Source organism: Melospiza georgiana, chromosome Z (assembly GCF_028018845.1).
Source record: "Melospiza georgiana isolate bMelGeo1 chromosome Z, bMelGeo1.pri, whole genome shotgun sequence".
Classification (NCBI taxonomy): Eukaryota; Metazoa; Chordata; class Aves; order Passeriformes; family Passerellidae; genus Melospiza; species Melospiza georgiana.
Window position 1 is genome coordinate 32,675,922 of NC_080465.1, and position 6,000 is coordinate 32,681,921.

The following is a 6,000-nucleotide window of genomic DNA, read 5'->3' on the forward strand; positions in this document are numbered from 1 at the left end:
TGTGAGCTTCTCCAGAGTGGTTTTAATTTTCACAAGCAGCAGTCCTACCTGACCTGCTGCAATGTGAGTCCCTCCCCGCCATGGGGAAACAGTCTTCCCACAATTGTTTTGCATGGGTCATTAGTTTCATGGGGTGTAGTCTTTTAAGGATGAGCTGTTCTAATTTGGAAGCAAGGGTCCTCTATCTTCTCTCTCAATTTGAGTTTCCCACTAGATTATAGCTTTTCAGCATCAACTCTCTCTAGTGTAACTGTGGCCACAGCTCTCCACAGAAAGCAGCAGGCACAACTTTCCCTGGAAAAAACCTGGGGAAGGCTGTGAGAAAGTTCAGCAAAAGAAGAAAAAACAATTCTCATCTTCACTTGCTGCATCTGTTGTTTGGCACATGTGGAATGTGTTATGGAGATTGTTTACCAAAGAGGGATTTCTTAATTGGACTCTGATGATGGTTGCTTGGATTGATTGATGAGTTAGGTCAAAGCTGTGTTGTGACTGTCTGTAAGGGGTTTTTCATTGGTATAATATTAGTATACTAGTAGTATAGTGTAATATAGTATGGCTTAAAAAAGCATCGAACAGCCTTCTGCAATCATGGAGTCAAAGTTCTTTATTCCCTGACTGGGGGTTGCTCTGCAACAATAGATGAGGACCTTTACTCATGGGCTGCAGGTGAATTTTGCATCCCCCCTTGCACTTCCTGAATTACAGGGGAACAGTTTGTTGTATTATAGTCCTCACCACAGTTTGCAGAGGAATCTCACTTCCAATGTTTGGAGCACCTCCTCTCCCTCCTTCCCCTCACTGACCTTAGTGTCACCATATTGCTCTCCTCATGTGTTTCCACTTTTTATTTTCTCTGACTCAGGAGAAAATTGTTGCCCGCAAATTTGTTTGTTCTCAAGGTCCATCAGTTGAAAAGTTCACACAGGGTTTTCCAGTGTTGAAAGGTTGATCTCCTCTGGGCTGCATACCAGGGAATTGCTCACCATGCTCTTTGCTGTTGGCCATGTGGTCCCCATCAGCGCCAGATGGGCAGTGCCAGAGTGTGCCACAGCAGTGCCTCGCTCCATGCAGGGCGCTGAAAAGGAGAAGCTGCTGCCACTGCTTCTGCCCTACTGCTGGCAGCACGGCTGGTTAAAAGTGGCTAAGCAGACAAATTACCTGACGAGCCACGGCGGCGGCCGCATGACCCGAGTGCGTGGTCCTGGCTGTGACGCCTCGGCCGTGTGGGTCAAGCATGGCCTTGTGGTGCCAGGAGGGCCCCAGCCATGGCACCTCCCCACCCCTCCCAAGGAGAAGGACTGCTGTTTTTTTCCTTCTTAAATATGTCATCACAGAGATGTTACCAACTTCTCTAATCGGGCCAGCAAATGTCCATTGTCAGAGCCTTCACAGATTGGCTCTGCTGGATATAGTAGAAGCTTTGAGGAGCTTTCTCTCTCAGAAGCTGCTCCATGGCGTCCTCCACCCACACTAAAAGGCAGCACACAAGGAATGAATAATCTGCCTCACAGAGAACCAATCCTGCATGCTGTCAACAAGACTTCTCTAATAGCTAGCATGAATTTGGTACTCAGGTACTATGGTGTTTACTGACTGTCTTACCCATTTTTCTTAAAGCTTTGGCCTTATAAAAGCAGGACTGTACAATTTTTCACTTGCACATTTATACAGTCACAAATGATGCCATATATGCTTACATTTACCTATGCTTTACATGTAGAGTATATGCTTTACATTTACGGTTTTCTATTGTAGGAGCCATCTTTTTCCTAAAATGAACATTTGGGGTCAGAGAATGGAGGAGCAATGGGAACAGAGAAAAAAAGGAGATGACTGCAGAATATTTCAAAATTTTTTTCTGCTAGAATATCCACTTTTTCCTGAGAGTGTGATTATTGCTAGGAACAGTTTAAGGGTCAATCATATATTTCATTATGAATGGAGGAGCAAAGAGCTGGTTTCTCACAGAGAGAGCCTGACATGAGGTCTCCTGGAGCACCTAAGCTGTCATTCAGCTGCAAACGTGTCAGTGATTTCAAAGCTGTTCCACAGTTAAGGCATTTTTTTCTATGCATTTTCTTCACACTATCAAGATGCTATCACCCACATATTCCAGTTAAATACTATTAAAAAATGACAGCTCATACTGCAGTTCTGCCCTTTCCATTTCTGATTCCAGCTGAGAGACTAAATGGGCTGAAATTCCCTAGGTTGCAGTTACTTCCTAAATGCTGTTTGAGAAATAACATCACTGATACTGCATACAGAGTCTTTTCTAAAATGTAATACTTCTTTCTGCCACAAATGCCACCAGGGGAGAAGACTTCTGTGATTTTCTCTGGTCCATCTTTCACTCTATGTTACATTTGCCAATGTCCTGCCTATGCTACAGCTTTGATTGCTGCAGTAATCAGTGAGATCACAGAGTGACTTGTATTACTAACATCACATCCAACCTTCCCAAAAGGAAATAGCAATAAAAGCAGATTATACTGTACTCTAAATAAGTAAATAAAATGTGGTTAATTAAGATAGTAAGAACTATTTGCTTATTTAAATGCTCCACTTTATTAGAAACAGTCATAGAGCCTTATAGCAAAAACTAACACTTGCATTCAATTTCTGGCCAGGATAAAACATGCATTTTTAAGCTATCTTTATTATTATTCATATTGCAGATAATTATCAGCTATAAAACAGCATGCTACAGTCTGAGGACTGACTGACCTTTACTCCTCAGTTTTACAAGTTGTCTTGTTTAGAGGAAATTTGGGAGGAAACTTCCAAAGGGAAGTTTTCCTCTAGAAAGCAGATTCAAGCAGTCCGTCCCCCCCGTCCCCCCCCCCCACTGGTTCAGGAAAAGATTTCACCTCATGACACAAGTATAAAAATATTGAATAAAAAAACATTTAACACTTGTAAAAATGAACAAAATCTCACACTTTACAATTAAATTCTGATATTCATAGTTAAAGTTATATTTTATTTGAGTCAGGCATTCACCACCAGTCCTCAGTGGAGGACTAGCATTTCATATAATTTACAGCAATGTGCAGTATTAAGATAACATAGTCTTTAGAGAGCAGCTGATCTCCCCCTTTGCAAGTGATGCAACACCTTTCACTTTCGGCAGAGCACTGCTTGTGGAAGGGTCTTTATATTATGACTTACATTAAAATTTATTTTGTATGCTCAGGTCCAATGTATATTATGTATTTAGACATTCCTATGCTGCTGAACACTGCAGCCACAAACTACCACCAGTATCAGCAGGTTAGAAGGTATCTAACAGCTCTGCTGTCTGTATTAATTCTCAGTGTAGCAATCACTGGCAGTGGTTGCACAGACAGAGAATTAAAGATTTAAGAACTCAGTCTAGGAGAGGTATGAGTTTGAGAGGCAGGACACAGGAGTTTTATTTGCTGTGGTGACTAAGAGAGAGAGGAAAAGAGAACTACAAAGACACTGAATTGTGAGAGCACACATCAGGTTAACTAGCAAAATAGGTAACTAGCAAGGGAAGATTTGATGAAAAAGTACCAAGCAGTAAGGTCAAAGGACAAGGCTGCTGTGCCACATGATCTGCGATTGCAAAACACCATGAAAGTGCTCACCAATATCACTTATGACACTGTGAAATATTTTCCTTTCCTATGCATTTTATTCCTTGTGTATTTCTCCCTTTCTGCAGTCAAGCTAAAACTGGTATTGTCAATGCATGTTGCAGCTCTTTTCTGGCACACTAGCTTCTTCCCTCCCCAGGTGATTTATTCCTTTCCTTCAGTGGTAAGACATACTGCCATCCATCATCGTTCAGGGAGTGACAAAATTAACACAGACACGAAGTAAGAAACAAGTGTTTGTTAGACAGATAGCAGATGCAACCTTGCCTTTGGTGGATGCCTCATGCCATGCTCTATGAGGCGCTGCAGTGCCATTAACCCTCTCCTCCTCCCTTGTGCTGTGGAGAAGACATGAGCCACTTACCCAGTTTGCTCCTCACGATCTCAACTGAACAGACTTCCTGTGACAGACACCCAATGGATTTTTGTCTTCAAGAGAAGACCATTTATAAAGACACCTTAGTTTGACATGGGTACAGCACTACAGTGTGAAAATAAACATGTGTTAAGCATGGATTGATGCCATGCTACAGTTCAGAGACCAGGAGAACCCAAGCAAGAGAAGCTCTGGCTTCTTCATTCATTCTCCTGAATGGGTGAAGGATGGGTCACCCTGGCTTCTTAATGGTAGGCCTCAGTTCTGCATATGGATTGTGATGTCTGGCTCCACAGAAGCAACATGAACTGTTGACTTTAGGCTCAAAGATATAGCTTTTACTTAAAACAAGGAATGGAAATATTGCATGAGTGTGTAAGGTAATACCAGAAAAAAGTCTTAATTGTCTAAGGTTAAAATAGTGTAGCTTTTGACACAAACTTCACGATCTTGGGGAAAGACTCACAATAACCTATATAGAGCCTGATTGGCTTGACTTCATTCGTGGTCCTCAGATGTCTAAGATACAGGACGTGTCACTGACTTGAAAGGGAATTTACCTCATCACCTGCAAGCAGAGTTGGACAGCAGCATATCAGCAAGTCTCTGGAGTTATGGGATATGGTTACAGTAGCATTTAATAGGATTCACACAAACCCATATTTGAATATGCTAGGGTGGTCCTATTGTGGTATGTTTTTAAAGGTATAGGAAACTGATTATGCACTGCCAGAGGAAGGAATACTTTCAAAGGTAAGATAGCACCTTAACACAGACAAAAAAATCAATTCAGTAGCTCTTCATAACACTGCAGCTTCATGACTACCAGGAAAACCACAAGTTAGGGCATCCAGAGATAGAGAATCCTGCTCACAGGTTTAATTAATATTTCATTCTTCCAGCAGCCCTAATAACTACCAAGCGTTTACAGTAATCAAGATAAACAATTCCATTAATAAAATTACTGCAGGCTCTGGAATCAGATTGCTTCAATCCAACTTTCAAATTAAACTTTTCTTCACATCACTGCCTCTTTATTTATTTCAAATAATAGTACTACAAAGATAGTCCAAATTATGTACTCCATTTTTCAGGATCAGGGTTTATTCAGATTACGCAAGTGGATTAGTAAAAGTCCTGTTGTGATTACACCTCTCTATTTCTACAGGAAGATATAATAGGCATCACTAACATACTGAGTGACTTCTGCCATGGCTTTTTTTGGTTTGTTTTTTTGAAGGTTTTGGTGTTTTTTTTTTGTTTTGTTCTTTTTTGCTGTTTTTGTTTTCTTTGTGGTTTGTATTTTTTCATTGGTTGGTTTTAGGGTTTCTTTTACAGTTAAATTCAGAAGGCAAGCCTAAGTTAGCACCTTCTCACCCGTAGCCTGATCCATCCCTTTCACTGCATTTCACAAAGGTGGCAAACTAGCTAGCATGTTACCCAGGGGACTTCTGCACCATTAAAGCCCTGACTCAGCCAGACATGTGAATGTAGGACAGCAGGAAGCCTTGCCCTACGAAATCCTTCTTCCTCATACTGCACAAATGTGCTGGTAGTAAGTCTTGCACTCTGTTTGCCCACTGTTCCCTTCTGACTGTGTGACTGGAACAAGGGGGAAATGTAGCTACTGCAGCACTGGCATTTTTGAACAGGCTAGGCAAAAACCGTCCTGAGGCTTTTTGAAGGAAAAAACCTTTTGAAGGGCTGAACTTGCTTTTGAGCTTCTGTTGATTTACGTGACTTCCTGATATGATTTCTAGCCCTATTTTGGCATCATTTAATGACAGCAGACTTACACATGGGTTATGCTGTAGTGATCAACTTCTCTCCTTTTAGCAAAATAGCTTAGCAATTGACAAAGGTGGTCCAGATACTGTGGTCAGTGAAACAGACCACATCACTTTGCTGTGGAGATATTATGTGCAGCTATGACAGCACAATATTAAAACACTGCGTTGTCTGTTTGCCTAAGACACTGCAATCCTTGCTTGGTGCATG